At 37.3% G+C, this 27,930-nt stretch overlaps 1 protein-coding gene across 16 annotated transcripts in view; it reads right to left on the bottom strand.

Annotated features, from left to right (window-relative positions):
• ROBO2 (roundabout guidance receptor 2) overlaps nucleotides 1-27,930 on the bottom strand; it is a 959,254-nt gene that overhangs the window by 706,487 nt on the left and 224,837 nt on the right. The window lies entirely within an intron of this gene.

Genomic DNA, 27,930 nt, shown 5'->3' with positions numbered 1-27,930 from the left:
TTTGAAGGGAACCGTGACAAGTTTCAACCACGGAAGAGGCTTAACCACAAAAATTCAAATAAGATCTAGCATATTTCATCATATAATGCTGTCAAAAGTGTGTTACAGCACCCTGCTTTTCTTCTGTTTGGTGAGATAAAGTAGCTCAAGTGCCTGCCAAAAGCTGTCAGCAAAGGTAGTGGGAGTTGTGGGTGCAGGGGTAGAAGAAACACAGGGAGATCGAAGCACATGCTGAAGGAAGAGCTGGGGAAACCAGCACTTTTCCACTTTTCCTTTTAGTAGCAGCAAGCTATGGGATCAAGCCTAGGTAACTGCAATCACATTTTAGGGGCTGACATGACATTCCTAGCTTGTATGACTATCTGTACTGGAGTCATCCGATGTTACTGTTTGGGCAACTGTTACTATCATCCCTTTGGCTAAGAAGGTAGAGGTTATGACATTATGAGGAAATTTCCATTTGGGCCCTACAGAGTCAGTTTTGCAGAGGTCTGTGGTGCTACTAGGTGATGGTGACAGGAATCAAGCTGAACCCCACAGACACTGTGGATCTGGGGGGTTGTTACAAGCTCACAGAGCATCATGTTCAGCTGAGGCTGGACCTAGATGTGTAAATCATGCAACATTAAAAAGTTTTTTCCTCCTACTAATGTGTTTTAGAAGCACTTTGGAAACTAGGCTATGGTCCCTGCTGCTGTTTTCTCCCACTTCAGTATCACAAAGGTTATCGTTCTTCAACAGGATGGCAGCCTCCAGCGCTAGACTCGGGAATGCCAACTGTAATTAAAGACTTGGAAAAAACAATGCATTTAATGGCTTATTCAGGGTGACAAGTGTTGTCTTACCTTGGGAATGTCTATGAGCCTAATAGGTGTAGCTTTCCATTCCGCTTTCCCTTGCTGCATCATTTGATATTAGCTTTCTTTTGCAGGTTTTTGAGACCAACATTTAAAATACACACTTGGTAATCTTGTGTTGAAATCATAATAAAATGTCACACTAATTTATTCTCTGGGAGTATTTTGCTAGCTTCTTGTATTAATTCCCCTCAAAGCTAATTTAGATGCTTGTTTTCTATGTATTCTGCATCTGTTTGTATTAATAATTGTGCAAATGTCTGAACAAATTAAGACATTTTACAGCATTTAAACATCCCAAAGATCTTATATTTTCTGTTAAAGTGGAGAGGTTGTACTATAATTTATGGATGTTTTCCCATTAATCTCTGAATTGTTTTGGCAGCTAATGCCTAAAAGCAGCAGCTACCTGGCAAGGACAGAATATCTGTCAGGCCATGAAGGGTGCCTGCATTCACTGGAGAGATAAATGGGAACACTGAAGTAGATTTAAGCCCAGAGAAGGAAGCTTATCCTCAGATGGACTTGCCAAGCCTGTTTCATTATAGCTTATAGCTTTCATTGTAGCTTAGTGAATGCTGTTAAGTATTCTGTCAAAATAAACTTACTTTTCCAGACAAGTAGCACTGCGAAACCCTAAGATGCCACTGTTAATCCTTGAACCTGTTTACTGGTTTTTTCACATAAAAACTACAGATACTATAATACAAAGTCCAAGTTTTCTTAAAATGTATTTTCTAATCCAAAATATCTAGGAGATTTTAATTTGTACCTTTTCTGTCCAGCCATAATGAAAAGACAGATTATTTCTTAAGGTGTGTCATTTATAAAGCAGCATTTTTTTAATGTATTTTGAGGGCAGAAAATTATAGGTCTTTCAGTTTCCTATGGTTCTGATAATATTACTCTATAGAATCATAATGCATACTCATCACTGGGGACACATATCCTGGAAGGTCTTCCTGCAGCCAAAATGACAACTTTTTTAATTTCTAGAACAAATAATTATAGTGCCTAAGTTTCTTTGAGAAGAAAAACTGAAAATCAAAACCAGAAAACTGTCTTAAAAATATAATTTCAGATTTTTTGTACCTACTTATTTAAACTGTATTCTTTTAGTTTCTTACCTACTTACCTAAAGCATATTCTGTTAGTTAACTAACTCTTTTTCAAGCCAGAAGACCAAATCAAGTTTATAGCATAATTAGAAAAAAAGTCATTGGTTGAAATAAAGAAGGTTAAAAATTAAAGGAATATTTAACGTATATTTTCCTACAGAGAAAGAAGAAAAATGAAAACAGAAACCATGACAGAGTTTTACATTGTGTATTTTCTTTTTTTGCTTGTTTTTTTAACAAACAAATTATTAAAATTTGACATTAAAAAAGGAAACCTTCCATCTCTGCCTACTACAGTTGTGATGAGAACTGACTTAAAGACCTTCAGTTCTAATTCTACAGAAGACAACATAACACTTCCAAAGCTTAAAGATATCTGCACGAAAGTTTTTGTATCATGCTGGTTTTTGTATCATTTTGGCTGAACTTTTTCAGGCTTAATTGGAAGTAAGGAAGCATGTTTTCTGCTTTCACTATTATTTTTCTCTGATCATATCATAATGTTTTATGCTTGAGGTAAAATAAGACCACAGCTTCTACTCACATGAATCTTTGTGTATGCCACTGTGCACATTTGCGATCATGTTTTTCCAATCATAGTTAACTGGGCTTTAGATGTAATATAATGCATTGGGAACAGCTGCCTTAAGAGAATCTCTTCCCATACTCATGTATTTACAATCCATAGGCTTAATTGGATTTCACTTAACAACTGTATTAACAGGCTTAGTTACTAAACATTTGTGGATCATGTAACTGTTATTTCTTTATATGTTAAATGAAGCTTAGTTGCACACCTCAGATCTTTAATCCAAGATAACTCTTCCGGCTCCACAGAGGTGTTATTTGCATTTTTTTCTGTTAGGATCAACCTAAGATCTGACTACAGTCCTTTGCCTTTAATTATTCTCCCTTCTCACTTCCAAGGGACTTCAGATGCTTTTTTTGTTCACCACAAATCAGTGAAAGTTTTATTGCTCACTGCACATTCACCAGCAAAAATCTACTAATAAGGAAGTCCAGTATTGCCTTTTCCCTAATACAGATTTGCAACAGTAAAGTGGCCTTTTGAACTGATGAGTAGGCATAATAAAATCACCAGCAGAGAATGAACTAGTTGACCAAAGAGATCTTTTTCCTCTTGAATTTCTATGGGGGAAAAAACTAGAAAAACTACGTTAACCTCATCTACAATGTTCTCTGTCAAATAATGATCCTGTTATAAGGTCATTACAGAAAATACTGAGATACCTTGCAATACTGCTTACAAAATTATGCAATAAGTTCTTTGCATTTGCAAGTTACATGGAACTGTACACTGTATGGAAGTATTTGTATTTAAACAGTTCACTCAAGAAGGCTCTATGAACATACTAAGTGCTTTGAAAGCCATGACAAAAATCACTCTCATTATATACCATGTAGTAACCTCAGACCTATCAAAATCAAGCATAGGCTTTTTCCCAAGCAATTGTAAACAAAAGTATAGAATACCACTGAAGTTTACTTTAGTCAATATTTTGGGGATTAAAAAAAAGACCCCTATATGGATCAAACAATGGTCCATAAAAGAAAAACAAAAAAGCAATCATTGAATTGCATCCTGTGAGAGGAAATCGAGCCAAAATTGATCTGGATAGCCAAATTTATTATTACATGCAGTGAATGTACAATGAAGTGTGATTAGAGCAAGTGTGCCATCAGTCCCTTTTGCAAGATCGAGCACAGAACAGCACAGCCTTGATGAAGGGAATCGATAGCATTGAAAGCAAAATTGGAGGGCTGTCAAATCATCTTAATTCCTATTTTCTGAATAAGTGGAGTGGGATTGCTTCATGCACATGCTAATAACCAAATCAGCGTGCTTTTGACACAGTACAGAGTCAAGCTTCTATAAAACTTATATAATATTGCTAAAAAGAAGAAAAAAAACCCCAAACAACCCACACAAAGCAGACATACCACAAAACTTGTTTCGATCTGAATTCTTAATTAACAGAGCTGTATTTCTCTTAATTTCGTAGACATTAGGTTATGTAAGCTACAGCTTCATATCTCTTAACAGACATGTTGATTGGCAATCTTTGTTCTCCCATGACTGGAAAGATAATCTACTGAACAGGCACATGTACATATATGCACAACGCACATAGGAAGAATTGACTTATGAGTCTCTTTGAAATCCCTCACTCAGAAGTGAATAGTAAAGATTTCCTTTGAGATATTTCTCACAAAATTTCTTCAGAAAGGGTTGAGGGTGGTTTCAGGGTCAGCTTAAGGCAACCTACAATGGAATTTCCCTCAAGTCCTGTCTCCCCGCCTCCCCCTCATGTTTCCTCTCAACCTCCCTCATGCACAGCAAGTCAGCTGTCCATGTGGCCAGAAACTGTGGAGACAAGGTGATGAGGGGGTAAAGGTTATGGGGCTATGTGTCACCCACCACACCTAGAGACAAATTCAAGACAGACTGATAAATCTAGAGATTCTTCAGCAGCAGTCTGAGTTCTGCTTTGATTATATTTGTATTGCTTTTCATAGCTTTTCAGTGCCTCCCCTAGCAGATGCTCAGCTTTATACAGTGTGGATGCAGGACCCTCCTGAAGATCAGCACTGGGAAACTCAGAGGAAGGGAGTGTCTCAGCAGCTACAGGTTAATGAAGTTAGAACTTCCATCTGACATTTTTTAAATGCATGTTTGAAATAACATAAATCCCTTCTGAGCTTTGACTAGTGCTGTATTTTCACAAGTACAAGCTTTGAGAAATGTATTCTTTAAGCGTAAAAAATCAGCTATGGCTGCAGCATAGAAAAGTATCAGGGCAAAATCAAAGAAAGTGCATCTCAGCAGGAGGGTCTCTGCTTCTCTGTTTGCCTCAGAACATGAGCACCAGAACAGCCACCTAGCAACAATACTGTATTATCCTCCACCCTTCAACAAACAAACAAACAAACAAACAAATAAATAAATAAGGCTGTTACAGGGCACAGCAGTAGAAGGTGCTTTGTAGGTACTCGACTTATATAATTAATAAAAAGGCAGCAAGTAAACTAATGGTTCAGGACAATTAAATAATACTAAAACCTAATCCAGCACTCTCGTAACAGATAGAGCTAGGAGTATGATGGATCCAGCAATGTCACGCTCTATTCTCAAGCCACTTGTTGAAGCATATGAGGCCTAAAAGTAATTATTACTCTATCATAGCTAACTAATCTAGAAGAAAGCTCATATTTCCCTTGGTAAGCAGGTTCAAAACAGGAGATTTTCTATAATAGTCCACAAGATAGCAAAAAGACCTTATAGGTACAGTTGCAGAAGAGAATATGGAGTCTTGATTCTCCTTTTTGAAAAATTACTGTGGTTTTTTTCTCCTTACAGGTGAGTTGCATTCAAATCTATGATCTTTGTTAACTGTGTGTGGTTTATATTTTTGCTATTTCTTTTACTGCTTGTTATGTAAGCTTGTGGGTAACATACTGATGAACTTACACATGCAAAATTTCTCTTCATCAGGAAATTGACCTTTGTAGAATTTAAAAAATTTTCCTAAGTGCTATTTCTACCCATATGATAGAGGAAGTAAGGTGTCAGAGCACTAAGCATAATAACAGTCCAGCACAGGTGGACAATGCTGTCAATGCTAAGTTTTTCTCATGCTGCATGCAGTAAATGGACAGACTGTATTGCAATTTATGAGACAATATTGCTGTACTGCAAACCTGGAAAGTTATAAAAAACACACAGAGCACCTTAAACTTTAACATTCAGTCTTGGCCACCAGCATGATGTCCTTGATGTTTACTGTGAGCCAGGCACTTGTTTTTAATTTGTGGTTCCTCTGTAACAATAGATTGCTGGGCATGGTTAATGATAGGCATTAGCCTAAAAGTCTGTTAGCTGACTGAACACAGTGTTTGGATTTTTAGGCTGTCAGGAAGCAAAACTATTTATTTATTTATTTTTAAATAAGGTATGGAAGCATGCAGCCTCACATTTGTTGCATTTAAAGTACAGCAGTGCACTTATGACCGGTTCAGCTGTCTCCATGTGGGCGTCTAGTGAGAAAACGAACTTGTCAAGTATCATGGTTTCAGGGCGCACTTTGTACTCATTTTCATACATAAAAGAAAATTATCCTGTATAGCATTAGGCATTTGCATTCCCACTCATCCAAGTCCTTCCATAATAGTGTTATCAAATGGTGGTGATACGTATCTAAACCTTCACAAAAAGTTCTCCACTCCACTTGCCGTTTGTACAGAAGCAAGTATTTCTTATTCTCTTAGTTTCAATACGTGTGCTTGATGCCAATACAGTGCAAATTACTTCTCCAAAGACTTGTGGTAATAGGACTCCAAGCCTGAGTTATTAATAACCACCATTGGTAACACAGGGTCCATGAGTAAATGGGAAAGCTCTAACCAGCTTCCAAACTAGCAACATCTGGGGTTTCACAGTCTCCTCATGGATGATGTAATTCAATCTAGAAGTTACACAGATCATGCTTAGCTAGGAATACATTTTCTGCACCATGATGAGAGAAAAACCCTGCATAGTTCTAAGAAATCCTTGGGTAAAGATTTTTGGTAATGGAACTGACCTGGTGGATCAGACCTTAAACCTGCCAGAAAGTTCACATGATGAGAAAATAACATCTTTCCTGCTTTCTGCTGGCCATATCAAATATACCTGGTGAACTATCTAAAATGCAGCATCACTATTTGGATAACCTTTGGTTACTGAAGAACTATGGACACTGCTCTTCCAAAACAAGTGGGTGTGACACCATGTAGCCCAACTTCAAGTGTAAGAGCTTATCATGATCATTAACTGACATCTGTTAGGCTTCTGTTAGGCCCTTATTAATATCACTTTTAATTTAATGTGTCTATATCAGTAGAAAAAGCTTTTTTACCATAAAGTTCTACAAATATTTAGACATGTGAGCAGATAGCTTTTAACTGCCGTGATGTTCTTTTGCTCCCTTGAGTTAAAAATTACTTTCGTCAGCATTGTCATTACTTGCATTAGACCCATGAAATCATTCAGTGTCTTCACTAATTTAATTATAAAGTGCTTCTCTAAACTCTGGTTTTAAAGCATTTCACAATGAAAGTGATGGGTAATTTCTATTATATGAAGTCAAGTTTTAATCTTGTGGTCAAACCTTTGCACCGAATCAAATAGTTCCTTGATTGTATCTCTTGCAATAGCTGAAATAAAGGTTGCCTTTTAGTAACCACTGATGGTAATGAAGTAGTGCACCCTTTAAATATGTGCATGTTTATTGCAGCAGACTGATACTGATGCCTGCAGAAGCAGTGATATTCACAATACAGATCTCAACACATATGCAATATAATCATATTCATGTTTGCATATAGGTGATGACAAATACAAATGTTACCTCTAACTAGCTCACTAGATGTAACTTGGGCTCAGTAAAAGGAAAATCTTTAAAAGATTGAAAATCAACAGATACTGGTAACATAGAGGTTGTAGAACCCCTGTCCAATTTAATGGTATTTGGCTGTTCTGCTGGCTTATCAGAAATAGAAATAGTATAAATTTTTGCAAGTTCAATGTGTTCTCATCCGCAGGCAAAATGAGCTGCTTTGGGAAATTAACTTCAGGTTCCAACTGTTTACATGGAACATTGCTAGAGCCCTGGGGAAAAGGTTCAATTTCCTCACCAAGCTTGCAAAAGAATCTTAGTGAAGTCTGCAATAATTTGCATCATGCCATGTTCTCTGATGGCAGTTTCAGTCTGACCAAATGGCCTTGTGTTTGCAACATTGTAGTTTTTCTGTGGTTGTGGTCCAAACCATGTTTGTGCTTACATGGCTTCAGCAATGCCTACAGTACTCTGATTTATCTTTTTTTTTTTTCCTGCATTGCTGACTCAGTCCAGTTTCACTAGCTGTGGTGATAACCTTATGTAATTCTATACCTGACTGAAGCAGTAAACCTTCTCCAAGGATGAAAGAAATTGTTTTGTCTGAGTTCTGATACCTAATAATTTCTTCTGCTGTATTTTCAAACTTACATATGTGACAACTGATTCTTTTAAAGCAGCTACCTATTATTTTGTTAATTCACAGGTTTTGTAGTTAGTTCACCAGTTTTTCCATTCAGGTGAAACTGGTGACATTCAATTATAACATTTGTCTTAGGGCCCCAAAAGTTCTTCTGAGCTGGGATCAAAGCACTGTATTGCATATCAGCATGGGGAATGATATCAAACTCATGCTAGTGTTCAGTTGTGGAGAGTGTCTCCTCCCCTCATAAAACTCATTAATTACGGGCATAGACTTCTGAAAAATAATTATTCCCAAAGTTAAATAAGAGACCTTAGGTTCACTCAAGGTTTGGAAAACTATGCATATCAGCCTAGCCTTAGAAGAAACACTCCCATTGCCAGTCAAGTGCACAGATAGGCAATGAGCACTGGGAGCTCCTACAGAACAGAGGACCAGGACGGGCAGAGCACGGCAGCAGCTGCAGGCACAGCATACACAACTCCTAGATGAGGATTTCCAATTCCCTCTTTCTTTCAGAGCATCCAAGCAGCACTTTCAGCTATCTAGTGCCAATAATAGACCATAGTGCCTGTTGTGTTAAGAAAAAAACCCCGCATCAGGCCTTCTAAACATCTCCCCTAATCTGGACAGATTTTGCATAAGCTATTATACTATTACTTTGCCTTGGTTCTTATGTATAGCTGATAAATGCAGTTTATTAAAGTATCTTTACCCTGCTTGGCATATAAGGAAAGTAATGCACGGCTTGTCATGCAAACCACTTCAAGTGACTTGTTCAGAAACAACTAGTGGCAGAACTGAGAATGATTTTATTCATGTCTTCATCCTCTTAGTTCTCAATTCAGTACTTTACTCACTAAAACCACCATTTCATTAACTGAAAACACTGCCTTCTTAATGTCTCCTATCATGACTTTTGATCTGAGAGGCCAAGAACAGGCTGTTTCGTCCCACCTGCGTTATTGCTAAACCTACTGAGTAATCAGAAATTGATGCAAGGTATCCAAACTAACACTTTTGCTAAAACATGAGCATGTTGTTGAAAGTAGTTGCAAAAACCATAAGCCGGAATATTGGTATGAAACAAGTCACAGTGGCTGTGTTTAAGGTTTTAACATTCCAAAAGGAAGAGCTGATAATCAAACCCACACAAATTCAAGTATTTATGCACAATCCCCCCCCCCCCCAAATGCAGAATTTTGAAAGATTTATGGGTCAGAGTTTTTTGCTATTTCATTTCCTATTATTTAGCTATGCTTCAAATCACTTCCCCTAGTCTGCCCCCCCCCCCCCCCCCCCCGGAAAGAGCTTTAGGAAGAGCCAGTTGTCTGTTCTCACCAAACCTGTCCGCCTATCTGTGCACAGAAATAAACATGTATTAACAAAGTCTATTTACCCTGGCAATATTGTTAATCCAATTGACCCACGGAATTCTCCACAAGAAGAGAAAAACGTCTTAAATGTGTACACCTTTTCTTTTAGTCAATATTCTGAACTGCTTTAATTACACCTGTCTGATGCCCCACCAAGCTTTGCTCCATTGCTACAGTTTATTGTTACACAGATTTTATTATGTAGGCATTAAAGTGACAACACCCAAAGTTAAAATGACCACTTAGGTTGTCATTCTAAGACAACTAATAATATGGTGTTCTGATAAAGATGGCTGCGTGTGGTTAAAAGGCCCATACACCAAATAAACAGAAACTATCCTGGTTTTCTTTTGTACTCATCCTTCAGTAGCATGCTCCTGAAAGAATATAACTCTTTAAATGAGACCATTGGTAATGCATACACCTGTGAATATCATTATTCTCTGAGTTTTCTTTGCTTTATCAGCAGGAGGATCAGCCTGACTGCTCTTCCTTGGTAATTTTAGGAAAGATTTGAATTACACAAAGTACACTGGCAGAAGAAAACTAATTTGAAGCAACTGAAGAAATGGACTTGACTTTCATAGTCAAGTAAAGATCTAACCTCATGAAATGAGAGCACTGAAAATATCATGCTGTGGTTTTCATTCTTGCAGTTATTTAAGGCAGATATTATGTAAATCTTGACAGACATTGTAATTTCATTATCTACAGTCTCATGTGTGTGAGCCAGCCACCTTGCTATTGAGATTAAGTTTATATAAGTGAGAAAGCAGCTATTCACATATAGTAATATTTATTTTTGCTGTTCTTTTTCCTTGTATTTATCATCATAATATCATTTTTCTTTTCTGCCTGCTCTTAGCCTCATTGGCTGCACTTGGGATTAGAAAGTAGGGGATGCCTTAGAACAGAGATTGAGTTTATATCTAGTGAGTTTGGGCAATAGTAAGTCCTATAGCTTAATAATGCTGTGATGCAGTTTCAGTAGATCTTTTCTTTGGTTTTCCTGTATTAGCCAAGTCAAGCTAAGATTAGATGTTCTTGACAAAAACAAGGGCTCTATGTCTCCACTAGCACCCTCACCTAAAGTAGTTGATAACTTAATGCTACTGTTAATTGGTGAACATTCTAAAATATGCCAGGACAAGTTTAAATAGGAGGCCGTTGTGGTTTAACCCCAGCCAGCAACCAAACACCACGCAGCCGCTCACTCACTCCCCCCCCACCCAGTGGGATGGGGGAGAAAATCGGGAAAAGAAGCAAAACCCATGGGTTGAGATAAGAACGGTTTAATAGAACAGAAAAGAAGAAACTAATAATGATAATGATAACACTAATAAAATGACAACAGTAATAATGAAAGGATTGGAATGTACAAATGATGCGCAGTGCAACTGCTCACCACCCGCCGACCGACACCCAGCCAGTCCCCCGAGCGGCGATTCCCCACCCCCACTCCCCAGTTCCTATACTAGATGGGATGTCACATGGTATGGAATACCCCGTTGGCCAGTTTGGGTCAGGTGCCCTGGCTGTGTCCTGTGCCAACTTCTTGTGCCCCTCCAGCTTTCTCACTGGCTGGGCTTGAGAAGCTGAAAAATCCTTGACTTTAGTCTAAACACTACTGAGCAACAACTGAAAACATCAGTGTTATCAACATTCTTCGCATACTGAACTCAAAACATAGCACTGTACCAGCTACTAGGAAGACAATTAACTCTATCCCAGCTGAAACTAGGACAGAGGCATTAATTGGGATTTGTCCCATGTGGGAGTCGTCTTAGGCCCGCACGAACAGAGAAACAAATGAAAAGGCTTCTCTCCTGTTTGAAACATGACCTCTCTGGGCTTATTTAGGCTCTTGATACAACAGGCACTGAACTAGCTAATTGGCTTGGCACCATTTCAGACAGCTGGATTAGAGTCAGTGATAAAGTGCAGCAGAAGGCACCTCTTGGCACAGGTCCCTGTAACTCATCCCGCCAGCCTGGACATCCAGCAGAGGAGAGGGGTCTGCCAGGCTGGGGCTGGAGGCTCCTTCTGAGGCCGGAAAAACCGTACCATTTGTCAAAGCCGCATTTAACTATACGTGCTTATACTGCAAGTGCAGAGCAATACATCTAACATAAATTTAAGTCACAGGGCCAGGCCAAGCTACTGTAAGTTACTCTCCTGTGGACAAATAGTCTGTCATTCTTTTCAGAAAAGAGAAAGTTTCACAACCCAAAAGCTGCATTACAACCAACGGACATAGTTGCAACTCATACCCTTTTAACTAGGACTCTCACCAGCTGCACTTTACACCACGGAGCATGAATTTCATATAAATGTCCTTTAAACTACCTGGGAAATATGCTTAACAGTTTATGCTCCTGAAATGATATGGGTAGGCAGCATTATGGGGAAATGTTTCAAAACAAGGAGAATACAATAGTTGGGTAACACACCAGCATGAGACGTCTCTACTTCAGATAAGGGTAAATAATAGCAATATTCAGTAAATGGTTTGGCAATTAAAAGAAATAAAAGTTTCGACCATAATCTCTTTGCTGACTTCATTGTCGTGTGTTACCTCGCAGGGACAAAATTTGAGAGTATTTTCTAAACAATGGTTTAAATTTAACTACAGCAAGGCCTTCAGCTAAGCAGTGGTTACATGCAGTACTCTTGTGTGTTTTACAAGATTTTTGGTCATTTAAAACAGTTATGAATGTTATTGGAGCAAAATGATCACCTTATCAACAGAGTAGGAAGGAGCTTATTTACTTATTTCATACGACAAAGTCTAGTTTGACATTCTCAGGTTCATATATTCCTTCTAATAAACCCTGAGCAGCTTTGTATTCCCTTTTTTCTCTTTCACACCCCTCCCACTCTATACCTTCCTTTGAAAAATGATATTAATATGAAAGGGTGCATTTGCAGATTTTGTGGAACATTAACGAGTGTATTCCTACATTGGGGAACATGTTTTTTAACCTAACTTTACTATTATGTGGTCGCTTAAATATATCAAGAGATTTAAAATTTTCATCTTGGAATACAATTGTGGCAAGCTTGTATAGTTTCCCATCCATATTACATTCTGTATGATGAGAAGGGATTCACAAAGCTTTCTTTTCTGCTCTCATTACAATCTTTGTCACTAAGAATGAGGTATCCAAATTTTAATGCCTCATATATTTTGTCAGCTGTAGTGGTATGCTATACTACTTTGACCTTTTTGATTGGCTTGCCATTTCAGTTCTTCCTATTTACAGCTTCATTAACCTGTGGGGGAGAGGTGGACCGGCTAACCAATCAACGGATGGTGTATTGAAAAGGTCAGTGTAGTCCAGTGTATTTACAATCCCTTCACAAACCACATACAAGTGGAAGATGTAGAGTTCCCTATTTAGGATGGCAAAGTTACAGCAATAGGAAAAATGAAGTGTCATGAATTCACTCTGAATCCCAGACATTAGGAAAATGAAAGGAAGCAGAAAACCCCCTCCAACTCCATTTCAGAGAGATACCGCATTTGTCAACTTGCAGTTCTTAGCAGAAAACATTTGATCTTGACTAGATGACACTACCCAGATGAGTGAAATCTACAATTATTACTATTTTGAATTAGTCTTGAAGTCAACTCTAAAAAAACATTTCATTGCCTGTTTAATATAATCCTGGGAAGAAAGAATGAAAACTGAATGAGCTCTTTTGCACAGAAAGCTTTTTAAACAGGAAATATCTGAAGTTTGCCAACATTCTTTTCTATAGACTTCATTAAACATCATCCTCCATATGAGAAAACATTAGTAACAGTTATGTAATTAGGGCTGTTGTAAGATAAATAATTCAAAACTGGTTCATAAAACAAACTTCTACTTAGACCACAAAGAGATAGGACAAAATTGAGACTAAACATTGAGTTTGATAGAAGAGGGCACTGTGCTATAGGAGGCTCTGTCTTTCAGATAAGAAGAAAAACTAAACTAATGGCCACTTATGATCACTGAGGTTGTTTAGGCATGTTAATCTGAGTGACCTGGCCAGATTCCAGCTTTGGTAATTACAGGTCTTTCGGCGTACCTAATTTTCCCTAAATCTAATTGTTTTGGGGTGGCAGTGGGGCGGGGGGAAAGATAGCCTCGCTTGCTAAGTACCTGAGCATTCCTACATGAAGTGGAACAGCATTTCTGTGTTGAAAATACAAGGAAATCATTTAACATGCAGAATTTTGAACACTGATTATGAAACTACTTGGGAAAGTAACATACAGTGGAGAAATTTCAAAAAGCAAGATTTCCTCTACATTCATATCAACGAATAAATAATGCCAGCTCCAATTAGTATTTTGTCTTTCTTGCAAGAGACTACTTCTCTGTCCAGAACTAGAAAAAAAAATTGATTCATTAAAGAAACAGATGAATTTGGAAGTAATTCATTCAGCTACTTAGTTTTATAAGGTTGCCATTGTGTATGGTTCGATTTCGCCTATCCATTTTAACCCTTCTGACACACCTTCTTCAGTCTTTTCAGCTTCCCACAGTCACTACTGGTACATGTCCAGTGGCTGTTCTCATTTATTTATTTATCTTTTATTCTTTATTTAAATTAAAATAACATTTGGGAAACAACTAATTTCACAGCCACGTTGCACATGCATATAATGAAAGACTGTAAGGTCTAAGGAGCAGGAATATAAAGACAGACATTTTTATCACCAAAGTAAATTGACTAAAAGACCTCCTTAGAGTTACACAGGATGCTTGTGGCAAAGGCAGAAAATAGCAGTCCTCCTGAATGCTCATGCAGAATGGTTAAAACAGCAGTATCAGCCATGACAGCCCTGCTAATGCTTCAATTTCTAAGCAAGAGGAAATTTTAAGCTGAAAAATAAAAGCATAAATAAAACTGAAATGGCTAAAAAATGGCAGAGCGGTAAGTACAAATAAAGCATGAATTAAGTCCAACATTTACAGCAACATGAAAGGTTATACACCTGCTCAACTGCATTTAGTAGCTACAGTTGGAGCATGTCCATGTGATCTCATGCACCTGAAGAAGTCAGTGAGAGAATTCAAATGCTTATATTTCTCTACCTGTTAAACATACTGAGAATATTAAGGTCCCGTCCATTTTGTTACTGTTTATTATACTTCTAAGATGGTGATTATCTCCTCCTTTTCTCAGAGAAACCAACCCACCCTTTCACAAGGAAGTTTCACATTTGTTGATTGCGAAAGACCATGCATGATGTGAAGAAGCAGAGCATGATAAAAATTGACTAATCTTAGGAGAGTGAGACTATCAATGGAAACTATAAATAAACAAAATCTTAGATTGTATTGGCATATCCTTTATATATCCACATACCACGATTTGAACAAAAATCTTGTCATTGCATGACTTCTCTTCAATGTGTTAGTCACACAAAATGGTTTTGAGAAGTGTTATACTAAGTGGTCATTTTCACTTTATTTACCACAAAATGAAACCGCAAAATTAATTAGATCCTATTGCTAATCAGAGGGATCTGCTCCAAAGAAATACTCTGACATATTGGTAACTTGGTAATGTGTTAAATTTCTGTAGGCCAGTAATTTTTCTTGGCTTCCTCTACATAAACATCTAATAGTAAAAGTAAATCAACACAGTTTTATTGAAGTCTGTGTTGATTTAAACCATCTGAAGTTCTGGCTCAGTACTGAGAAGAGATTATTTGTTATTGCAAGCAAAGCATACGTAAAATGTAGGATATTTTATCTTTAGAGGCTTGGCTGGAAATGTTGTTCTTGGGTACATGAAAAAACCTGAAGATGAACATTTTGAACATGAAAAAAATTTCCTCAGATCTTGTGACCTCTGAAGAAAGAAGCTGATTGATTTATATAACCTAATTCCACACCCATAGTTTTGTTTGTGTTGTTACTTATCAAAAATGCTCTTTTTCATTATTAACTAAGCCAAATCCTTGCTCAACTAACTTCTATAATATATTAGCTGATGGCCTCATAATAAAGATTTCTTTAATTCCCTCGATCATTATATTCATTGAGTCCTAGAAATGTCTTGGATAGATCAGAAACTCCTGAACCTACACAGCTGTCTGGACTCCAAATAGCAGCCAGTAACAGTGGACTCACAGGAAAAGTCAAGAAAAAAAAAAAACCAAATTCAAAACAAATCAAACCAACAGGAATTCTAAGTGTTAATAAAGACAAATTTTTGCTCAGCTCAGCAAAAGGAAGGTAACTAATTGCAAAGGACACCACAGTGATCTTTGGTTCTTTATTCTTACTACTGTGATCCTGAATGCTTTGACTAGCCATACATGTGTTCAAGTATAAAGGATAAAGATCAAGTTTAAAAAGAAAAAAACAAAACATCTTCAGGAAAATAAATTGAATGAGTACTGTAAACAAGCATTTAGGAATGCAGTTCTGTCCTGGTACCTTTTACTCATTCGATACAAGAACAGATTTTACAAAGATGAAAACTGAGTTTTCTCCTTTATTGTTAATGTAGCATATATATATAAGAAAAGGGACACAAATATTTTTCCCCCACATTATGATTTTTATAATAATAAAGATAGTCAAAGTGGCTCTTGATTTAAATTAATATTGCAATAGCTACTGTTGGCAAAACCCCTGTTCTGACTGTCAACAAAGGCATTGCTACCTGATAGCAGCACTAGCTTAACTTTATGCCTACAGTAACTTGTGGAGTCTGAGGAACCATGTGGCACAAAGCAAAATTCTGCAGAGATTCTTTGGTCACAGTCTGGGGTGAAAGAAGGACCCATTCCCATTCACTTACTCCTGTCCCTCAGCCAGTGAAGGGTAAGCACTACAGTTTTATGGGACAGAGTGTTTTCATAGAACTCACTTGCTGACACTCATAATACCAGGAAGATGGTCTGGAAATTATATTTCCAGACAGATACATATATAGTTAACATATTTTTATATGTGCATATAGTAAGTCATATATTTTATATTTGTATGTAGCTAATTATATATATGTGTGTGTAAATAAATGTATGTATGTATATACAAGTACACACTTCACTTAATTTGATATAACATTTTTTTCAGAAAGTTTCAGTTTACTGGGTAGGATTTTCAGGTCTAAGATACACTTTAGAACAAAAAAAAAAAAAAAATACTGCTACTGCTGTTCCTCCTTCCCTTCCATTCCCCAGTTCCAGAACTATCCAATAAGGCCTGATATCTATAATGTGAGTCAAATAATTTAAAATATTTGCCTGATAAACCACAGATGTAGGAAACCAAAGTTTAAGCTCCCCACCACCTTTTTTCTTTACGGTATGTCTCTCCACCACAGAGCTAGAGTCAGTAAGTTTATTCGACTTTGCCATCCACCAGAAAAGGCACACTCCAGCCAATAGCCTGCTGGCTATAGATTCCACCAATATGAAATACAGAAGATGAATTTCACGTTCATTCTTCAAGTTAGGTAAGTGTAGGGACCTCAACATGACTTACCCAACCGACTCTTTCCTTCTCCATCCTCTTCTTCCCTACACTGTCCCTTGGAGTTGCCAAGACATAAATAAATGATAAATACCACTGTGTATGTAAAGGCTTCAGAGAGGCCAAAATTTTTATAAAATGAATTGCAATGTTGGCAAATCACAGTTTCTGAGGGGAGCGATGTTTGCCACAACTTACAGTGCTTCTGAGGACATCAGGAAGCATATGAGAGCAGGAGGTACTCGGGTACCTGGGAAAGACAATTTTTGGTGTTACTTGTTCGCTCTGATGAAGCACCACTTCTACCTGAAGACAATTTCTGATATTTCTGAAGAAATGAAAATAGTCTACAAACAGCCAATTACTTAATAGGGATACAAAGATTTCTTCCTGGTCCATGCAGGTGACTGTGAAGCATGGGTTCCATTAAATCATTATACTGGTTTACAGTGAAGCTTCCTTCATGTTTTACAAGCATCCCAAGAGCAAGGCCCGGAACGGTGTTGACTCAGTGGCCCATGAATAATGCCAATGAACATGGGCATTCAGATTCCAAAGTTGGGGAAAATACCATACAGAAACCATTATCACATAATAGGGGTTTTTTTCCTATATGTACATGGACGTGAGAGATTAATTAAAAAATACACTACTAAAGCTGACTTTGTAAGAAGCAGTCTTTTCACCATTCGAATCAGGCCAGATCTTAGAAGCAATTTCACTTGCTTAATTGTAAAGTTCTCCATCCCTGATACATTTTTTAAGAAAATAGAAACTATACAAGTACATTTCCAAAATTATAGGCTTCATTCTGTTTGCAAATGCCTATAGATAGTTTCATAAGTCCTGTGACATCAGCATGAAATTTCTCCTGTTGAGATGAATAAAGTAAGGTTTACTAAAGCAATCAACTGAAAATAAGACAACAATGAGCTTTCAAAGTGAAAAATCCACTTAAGTTCAGGCAAAAATCCTACCATAATTATTAAAAGAGCCAAGGTTTCCTTTAAGTATGCCTACATATTGCCAGGGCAATGTTAAAAGTTCTAGACGTTTTGTTAAAATAGCACTTTATTTTATAGGGAAGCACCAGAAACTAATTGTATTTACCATTTTAGTCTCTCCCATTGCCAACTGTACCATCTCTCTTATTCTGCGCTCTATATTTTGGCAGAGGCAAGAGTTTCCTATCCAAGAGCTAAAATAAGGAATATAAACACAAGCAGTTCTTTGATACAAATAGGTAAGAACTGTCAGGAAGCAACCATTTCCCTAGAAATGAATAAGCAGAGAGGTATCTGCTGCCCTTCCCCTGCTGTCCCCTTAGGAATTGTAGATATGAATTGAGATTCTGTGTAATGCCAATGGAAAGAGGATATTGTATCCATGAACTGTGAAAGGCAATGTCTGTGTATGATTTCCCACTAATAAGACTGTCCACATGTCCATGGGCTTATGTATTTACATATGCACTACAAAGTAGCTACGGGATAACCTAACAAAAAGGAGGTAAATCTAAAACCTGTAAATTAGGTATACAGAGCAACTGGGGAGATGAAGGGTGTGATAAATCTCAGATGACATAAGGCATGCCTGCAATAGCAAGCAGGGTGGTCAGCAGGAAAGAATTTGTGCAACAAAGCAGTTGTTGCTAAGGCCCCAAAGCACACACCATAAGCATTTCAGGGCATTTTACTAAGATGAGCTCTAGTCTGGTCCTGTGGATCTTCTGGGACTCCTGGAAGGAGCCCAGTTCATGTGCTCCAAGACTGCTTTGCAAAGAGAGCTGAAAGACATTAAGTGCGACAATAAGGAGATTTTTTTTCCAAGAGGAAACCTCTGCTGGGAACTAAAATGCTACTGTAGGCACACAGCACTGTATTCTGGATTGTACATAGATGAGAAATAGCAGTTGGTCATCTCTCTTCCACAGTGACAATGGAGTTAGTTTACAGGTTTCTCAAATAGCTACTGCCACATTCTTTCAATTTCAGTCAGGTATATTTAGTTGATATAATGCTTACAAAATGCAATTTAGACATACCTCACTGTAGAATACTAAACTATCGTTTTTTCCTTTGGTGAAGAGTTGAGTGCAAGCTGAGCACAGTGGTTCAGTAGGTGAGCTTTCAGAGAGGCAACAGAAGTAGAATGCATTAGTATCACTTAGAAAAACATTAGACATTTCAGGGACATTTTCATACAATCCACAGCAAAATAAAATGCTGTAGGAGTTTTTCTTAACGGAAACACTTCACCAGTTCATTTCTTGGAAAAGGATTTTATTTGAAAGAATGAAACATAACCACCGCTTAAATGGTTTGTCTCTAGGCCAAGGAATAATCTCTGCACTGAGTGGGCACAGCACTTTACATAGTTGATGATTAAATGATAAAGGCAGCATTTCAACAAAAGCAACGTTAACTGCTTATAGCAAAAGCAGAAGTCATGTGAGAGAAGTGGAGATCATGCTGGATCATGCTAGGGATTCCCAAAAGATGGAAAGCGTTTTGCTCATACTTCCTTTCCATCACAGACATGAAGTGAGAGATCACTTCCCACTTTTATGTTAAATTTTGTCTGCATCTTTTATTGATTTTGATGTTTCTTGCTCTCTCTTTTTATATGCATCTCCTAAGAGCAGATGTTATTTGGGATTTTTTAAAAGGTAGATGTTCCCAGCATTAATAACAGCATGCCTGAAGCAGCCAAGTTATTGTTAGAGAGTATTTTTACATCAAAATATTATAAAAAGTACACCTCTGGAGGATTTCACTGGGAGATCACTTGATAGCTATAGTTTCTATTGTATTTCACTTTACATTTGCATGTCCATTTGAACCTGAAAATCAAATCAAGTTTTAGAGAAACAGGAGAATAAATATCTGCATGAAACTGCACAAAGGCTGCACATGAAAGGCAGCAAAAATTTGCATTACTTGCATTTGCAAGTCATAACTTTCATACAAAAAGTGCATGTCATTTCATTTTAGAACTTTTTGGGCTTAAAAAACAGAGTATTTTTCTGCATAATGTGCCACAGATAAATTTTCAAGCTGAGGCTATCCATGAAATAACAGAGATTTACAAAAAAAATTGAGAATAAAGCTGTAAAGAGTGTGGAAAAACCTCTCCACAGTTCCATCACTCTCCAAGGAAAGAAAGTCTAATTGCGAGACTTTTGCCACTCCTTCCTTCACAGTCAGCAAAACTTGTCTCTCAAGCAAAGAAGCAAACCCAGGGGTCAGCAGCAGAACTCACTTTCATATTCATATTAATAGTGTCTTGGAATAAATTCAGTTGCAACATCAAATTTCTCTCCTTTGCTCTTTGGTAGCTGAATAAAACCACGCTGAGATCTAGGCTTCATATAAAACTTTATGAAAGGCAAAGAAATAATCATCTGAGAATTAATAGACGTCCCCAGTAATGCCTTACAAAGGGAAATAATGACTAAACCACTTATTTATGTACAGGTTGTGATTTTACAATGCAAACAAATGTGAACTTATAGAAGAAAAAGATTATGATGGAGCAATAAACTGACAAGGAGATCTTTTTCAGTATAATCATGCTGTATGCAACAGGGAGATATTATATGCCCAGATTACATAGTTATTTCTAGTGCCTCCTGCCCCACCAAGTGGACTAATAGTGTTATTTTTTATCATAAATTTGTATATTCTTTTTCCTTCAGGACTAAATGAAGTATACGTTCCCATAGCAACAAAAGCTAATTCCAAATTTAGGTCTGAGCCTTTAGCACTGAATTCCATGGAAGCTTACTTTCATATGAATCTTTGAAATGTGCTATTATACAGGCAGTTTTAATCTGCAAAGCTCAAAGATGAAGGGGGAAAAATCAGTAATCTACACATGGCATAATATGAACATCCATAAATGTACCATAAACTTCAATTTCTTAATCCTTTACATCCTCTGAAAAATCTGTTTAACATATCTGCTGCTGCTTTTTTTGTTCCAGAACATAACAATTGTTGTTGGACAGTTTACAGTTTTCTAACAGAGCGCCTTGCAAAATGTGATATACAGTGAGTTCCAGCCTTCTAACAACAAGAACAGATATTAGGAATATTTAATTTAGATGAGCACTTAAATACTATTTCATTGCATGAAATTAATAGGACTAGAGAAGACTTCCAAGGACAAGAGCAACAGGACTAAAACAAATACCAACTCAGGCTCCAAAACCTTAAGGAAAAACTTACTATTGTATGTCTAAGATGGGGAGAGTTCCAAGTATAGAAAAACTGTCATCAATTCAATTCATCATGAACCTTAATCATTAATTCATGTCCCCTTTTTAAAAAGGTACAGTCCACATCACCTCCACTCCCCCAAACTGAGTGAGATTTCTTTCCCTTTTAGGTGAAGGTATCCATTCACTATTCTCATAGGAAGGCCACCTCATGGTTTGTCCTTTCCCACCCACGTTTTCATTCCAAGTTTTCAAAGACTAAGTTACCTCTTTAATACAAATTATGGAATGCTTGGCTGCATTTATACTGTTCTATTATAAAATTTTAAAATAGCTCAGAAAAAGACTAAAACATATGCTCGAAAGTAACCTTAATTTAGAACTACACAAGTCAGAGACTTTGTAGAAGCTGAAAGGAAGGTTAAACCATACTAAGTCCCCATTCTTTGGCTACAGGGGGTCTCATTAATTTTCCATAATCAAGCGATTTTCACTACATTCATAACAGATAATGTCCTCCCATCTCCCTCTTGTATTAGAGTGAGTTTTATAATACATCAGTATAACACAGCATTTGTATTAAAGTTTCATGATTTCTCAGAAAAAAGCCCCTCCTACATACCATTTAGATTGTAATGCCCATGCTTTCCAGGAACACCCAAAATCACTACACTTCTACCTAATGACCTCTGTCCATTGACATTTGAAATATTATTGACACTACAAAGCACCATAGTATTTTGAAAATTATACGTTTAAATATGTATTCAAATAGAGGATGAAGGTATCTGCCAAATGTTGTGGTGCCAGTGCAGTTGTGCCTCAAAGTAAGTGGACATTAACACATTTATCACCAGCAACTTGGAAATTGCTTTATTTTACTTTTATTGAGACTTTACTCTGCTTTTGCTTAGTTTGGCTCAAGCCAGGAAGCAACAGATCCAGTAAAAACACAAAAACTGCAGAACAGCAGTAGATAAGGTGACAGATACAGCTTCATGCAACCAGGAAAAGACAAAATAGCACAGTCCACAGGAGAAAAACACTAATAGCAGGCTGCTTCATGTAATTCTCTGAAACACAAAAATTTTTTTTTTCCTTATTAAGAGGAAGAGTAGGCACATAGCCTAGTCAGCATAAAATATGGAGCAGGATTCCCATTGCGATGCATTCTGTCTAAAGAGATGGTATTTTTCCAGCAAACCATAATATCTAAGCAAATCTACTGAACTGCAGTCCAAATGGCCAGTGTCGTTTATGAGGTTCTGAGACTGCAGAGCCACAGGTAAAAACTGTAGAACAAATTATGTTTATTGCAGTTCCGTAGAAGCAAAAATATCCCTTTAAGAGGTTTGTATATTACGTATCTCAAACACTAAAAAGAACTTACTGATTGAAGGCTCACCCTATTAAAAATAATTACTGAGATATTTAGAAAAGCAACTTTAGTTTACAAAAATACTAATTCAATTTTTTTTATTCTTTCCTGCTCTTTCTCAAGATATGAAAGTTTTCATCTTTGTCATTGTAAGAGTACTCCATTCAAGTGACAGCTGCTAAAAACTTACATCATTTATGCCCTCACAGTCTGAAACATTAGGAATGATGGGCCCAGTTCTGGTCTCAAACATCTAGATAAATCCCACCATTAATCACACAGCAAGAGTTTTTACAAGGTATTCCTCAATATATGCTTGCATTTCAGAGAGACTGATATGGGTATATATGCAACATAAGCCTGAAAGTCATCCAGGGTGTCTTCTAAGGTTATTTGATTTTTAAAAGTCATCGCTAAGTCAGGCTCATGGAATTATGCAGTAACACCAGGAATGGCCGTTGCAAAGCATCAGCTGCTTTAGCTCGTGCCACTATAATCTTTTGTACATATCACAAGGTAGCAAATCCTGAAATATGGGCTGTTATATACTGGAAGCATTTCTGAAGAATTGGCAATTTTTTAAGACCTTAAAATCAGTGTAATCCAAACTATTTCCCTGGTTACATTTCAGCTCCTCTGTGCCGATTAAACCTTCCAGACAAAGCATATAGAATCACAGAGATATATTGCTGAAGCCTTTTACATTTTTACTCTCTTTTCAACATTCAGTCCTGAATTATGCATTTAATGCGAACTCAGAAACTCTTTAAATATCTCATCATCTTTTATTTAGCAATAGTTTAACTTGAAAAGTCCTGTTAGGAGGATTTGTTTTACATTTTTGAAGAGCAATATTTCCTTTACAACCAAGCCTTAAGTGGTCTTACTTAAAAGCAGTCTTAGCTTTTTTCAGGAGACTTTTTATTGGATTTGCACTAGTGGTAGTAAAAGCTATTTCTAAATGTCTAAATCAGTAGCAATACCTTTTGTTCGTCTGTGTTTGCCCCAATATTAATAATTCTTCAAGCTAAAACCCAGAAAATAAACCCCCCAAAACCCCAACAACTCACATAAACATTTATTTCTATGGATTTTTCTTCCTTTCTACATACAATGTTTCCAGAGATGATCAATATGGCAATTTCCTGCCAACCCAGAAGGCTAATTACCACTGATTTTCAAAGACTGTCAAGGCAGAAGTATTAAAGTGTTCTGAAAATAAATCACAGGGACTCACTAAAGAGCCCTGGAATATGATTCTTTGCCTTTTCCTTGGGAAAACAGGCACATCATTATGTTTCATACGAAGAAGTTGGGTGGTAGCACCACTGAAATTCAAGTAGCTGTGGTGTAAAGGCAGTGAGTCAAAGTATTTCGCTGAAAGGGGACATCATATCATTATGAATATATTTTGTTTTGCGTATTTGTAACTAGTTTCTCTTAGCTTGAAATGAGTAGTTCTGCAGTGGATTTCTGTGGCAGGAGAGGTGTCCCTTCAATGCACATATTCAGGACACCTTCCCATGTTACTTGTTAAGAGTTAAAGAGTTTACCTATGGGACTATTTCTTAGTCCCTCATAAGCATGAATAAAAATAAAACCGTTCATCCCTTCTGCAGTAAAATCATATTGAACGCACATGTTCACCACATCATCCTCTCAAATCAGATGGTCTGTGCTGATCTGTGGATTTTTAAAGGAAATCTCTGCCACCTGTGCAATCCTGTATGTGCTAGAAACACTCTTCATGGCTGGGGTAGCATCCAACAGCAGATTTTTCTGGCCTTCATTGTTGCAGTACCCTTAAGAGAAAGAGTTGCCTTCTGACAGCAACTGCTTAGCATTTAGTTAAATGTGTGTTGGTTATCCCATCCTTGAAAGAAGAAGGTGGGTGCTCCGATATAAGAAAGAAGGTGTGTTACAGAAGGGATTTGGCAAGGAACAGACGAGGACAAGGTTGATAAGGCAAAGGAAAGAAAAAAAAGTCAAACACAAAGTTTGGGGAGGAAAGAAGTAAAAGCTTTTAATATGCTGTTAAAAAAAAAAAAAAAGGGAAAGAAAAAACCCCAACCAAACCTGTATCACTGAATCCATGATTTTTTGGCATCGTGTTGTAAATTCCCAAGGAAGAAGTTTCTTAGCTTTTTCTCTGGGATCACAATTGAGAGAGAAATGATTTTGCAGAGGTGTTCACTACTGGCAGCTAAGCACTTGAGTGCATCTTAGATTCTTTCAGAGCTTCTTCTGGCACACAGGTTTTCTTTGTGTCATGTATGTAGTTATGCAGGCATATGATCTGCTGGATTAAGTGTATTACAGGCTTTTATAGTACACCTACAGATGCTGATTGTTCATTTATAGGGGATATTTGCTGCAGTGCTACTGGAGAGATGTTGGCAGGTTTAGACAGTCCTCAGGCACAGTCTAAATCCACTGGGTATATTTTAGGAAGCAAACTAGAAATTATATTTCCAGAAAAAAATATAATTTCCAGCATCAGAAATCTTGCATAGCTTTCCTACAAAACTCCTTTATATTGCTTAGATGTATAGCCCATTACAAAGCAGCAAAATGAAAGGCAAGGTTTGCCAAAATGTGCAAGGTGGGAGATCTCTGGTTTGAGACTAGCACTTCGGTCTTTCAGAGAAAATATTTGACAAACTGGCAGGAGAAAAGTTTGAAGCAAAGCTCATGGGGACTGATGGGGAAGAACACCGTTATGGATTTTCTCACAAGAGCAGTAAAATTAATTTTCCATTACCATCTTGGTTGAATCCAGCATAGATCCTTGTTCTATCTGACATTTCAGAGGCTCCTCAATGTAGTGGGAACAGCCCACATAACTAAGATGGAAGTTTCTTATAACATTAACTATTTAAGACAGTATTATTGCTGTCAAAACATCTATTTATTAGAAGTGGATAAGTGGAAAGGAAATCCTTCTATTCTTCTCATTTTATCCATCTCATAATTTCTAATTAAATGGAGCCCGTCTCTCAATTGCTCTCAATTGGAATATAAGAATATCTCAGTTGGAATTAAAGAACTGCAGCTCCTATGATAAGCTCTTCCCTCATCTCAAAATCCAAACCATTTAATTTGCTTAATATACTTAAGTTTATAATACTTAAAAATGTAATTTAAAAATAGTAACACAGCCCTTTCTTTTATAATGTGATCTGAAAAGAAGCATACAACACATTAGTGAAAATTTTTTCTAAACTGCTTGAAACTTTCAATATAAGTCTTGTATATAATTTTAAGAATCCATAAGGATGTATATAAAAAATTATTAGATCTATTGTATGGTATAACTAATTTTTAAATCATAGGGTAGATTTTACTAAGAAATAAAGCCTGCTTTTTAAATAACACTGTATTTTAAATACACAGAGATAGCTCAGGGGAACAGTGAGAGATCAGCAGGTACTATGGAGAAATTATTCTGCCCTGATATCAAAGAAATGCCACATTCCACATCTTCACGTCAAGCAGGTTAAAAAGCAAATATCTGAAAATAGCTCCAACCTCACCAAGTGACCCAAAATCACCTTCCAACAGAATTTTTTTGTAAGATTACCATAAGATGCTCTTCCTGGAGAGCTTTTAAAAATATGCTCTCAGCAACTTCAACAGCTTCCTTTGAAAGACCAGCCTATGTATAGCACTTGACTTCAAAGGATTTGCAGTTACATTTACATTTAGCGGAGTTCAGTAGAATATGCCTAGTCCAACATACAACAGGATTTTACCTCATTGTTTTTACTGAAAAACCTTCATTAAAAAAAAGAAAGAAAAAAAAAAAAGAGAGATCTTAAGATTTCCAAGCATGCTAATGTCTTCGAAAGCAAACAAGAAAGTTTTCCGGACTCAGATTTTTTAAATCGCCACTTAAATGGGAACTAATCCTATGATAATGGAACAAGGTGAAATACTGAATATTCTGAGTGACAGTGTTCTTATTAATTAAGGAGCAAGTATGACACCTCTATTAAATACCAAAGTGTCAAACTGCGTATCCAGTACTTAAAGGAAATTTGAGGGTCTCTGAAGTATACACCAGGTGACAGCTTGCCTGAAGAAAAAAGAAAATATATGTAATCTTACATTATAATTGTTTTAGAATAATGTTCATCTATTGAAAAAGAATATGCCTGTTTTTGAGCCACAGTTGTTGCTTTTTCTAGAGAAGGGCTGAAGTTAAAAGTCTCAATTTCAATTAAAAAAAAAAAACAAACCACCATGTGAGGGTCCTAGCACAAAGAAAATCTTGGTTTTATACTTCTAATTAGAAGTTTAACAGTTTTGTGTTTTTCAGTGAGGCATGCTAAACCTGCTTACAGCAAAGGCCCTCCTAAAGAGCTCCATCAAGGGGAGCTCCAGTGCCTGCACACCTCTGGGAAACTACTGCTTCACTGTCCTTTAGAGCTTTAGGGTCACAGTTTACTGAGTATTTGGGAGCTGCTTAGCATGTACTTATCTGTGTTGAGATAAATTTAAAATGACTAAGTGTGCCAGCAGTGCCAATCACCTCCTCAAAGATGAATGTAAGACAACAAGCTAAACAGACGATCTTTGAGTCAAACCACCTTGCACATCCATTTGCAGCCAGATAAAGAGTACAGAGCAGAGGAAGATTTACTGTGATACACTATATCTGTAATATTGACATAGATGCTAACGGTCTGATGACACCTCAGACCTTCAATCCCAACACAGCAGCATACAATTTAAGGTGTAGGGTTGACGGCAGTAGGACCTTCCGAATTCTAACAGTAGTAATCCTTTGGGGGACAGAAGATATTCCTCTATGTAATTATATATACAGGGGGGACTTGGGTTTAGGTTTTTTGTGAGTGAAAGTTGGTTCAATACCGTCCTAGTTTCAGCTGGGATAGAGTTAACTGTCTTCCTAGTAGCTGGTACAGTGCTATGTTTTGAGTTCAGTATGTGAAGAATGTTGATAACACTGATGTTTTCAGTTGTTGCTCAGTAGTGTTTAGACTAATGTCAAGGATTTTTCAGCTTCTCATGCCCAGCCAGCGAGAAAGCTGGAGGGGCACAAGAAGTTGGCACAGGACACAGCCAGGGCACCTGACCCAAACTGGCCAACGGGGTATTCCATACCATGGGACGTCCCATCTAGTATAGGAACTGGGGAGTGGGGGCGGGGAATCGCCGCTCGGGGACTGGCTGGGTGTAGGTCGGCGGATGGTGAGCAATTGCACTGCACATCATTTGTACATTCCAATCCTTTCATTATTACTGTTGTCATTTTATTAGTGTTATCATTATCATTATTAGTTTCTTCTTTTCTGTTCTATTAAACTGTTCTTATCTCAACCCATGGGTTTTGCTTCTTTTCCCGATTTTCTCCCCCATCCCACTGGGGGGGGCGGGAGTGAGTGAGCGGCTGCATGGTGCTTAGTTGCTGGCTGGGGTTAAACCATGACAGTCCA

Source organism: Harpia harpyja, chromosome 8 (assembly GCF_026419915.1).
Source record: "Harpia harpyja isolate bHarHar1 chromosome 8, bHarHar1 primary haplotype, whole genome shotgun sequence".
Taxonomy (NCBI): domain Eukaryota; kingdom Metazoa; phylum Chordata; class Aves; order Accipitriformes; family Accipitridae; genus Harpia; species Harpia harpyja.
Note: the sequence above shows the minus strand (reverse complement) of the source record. Positions and strands in the feature narration are given on the sequence as shown.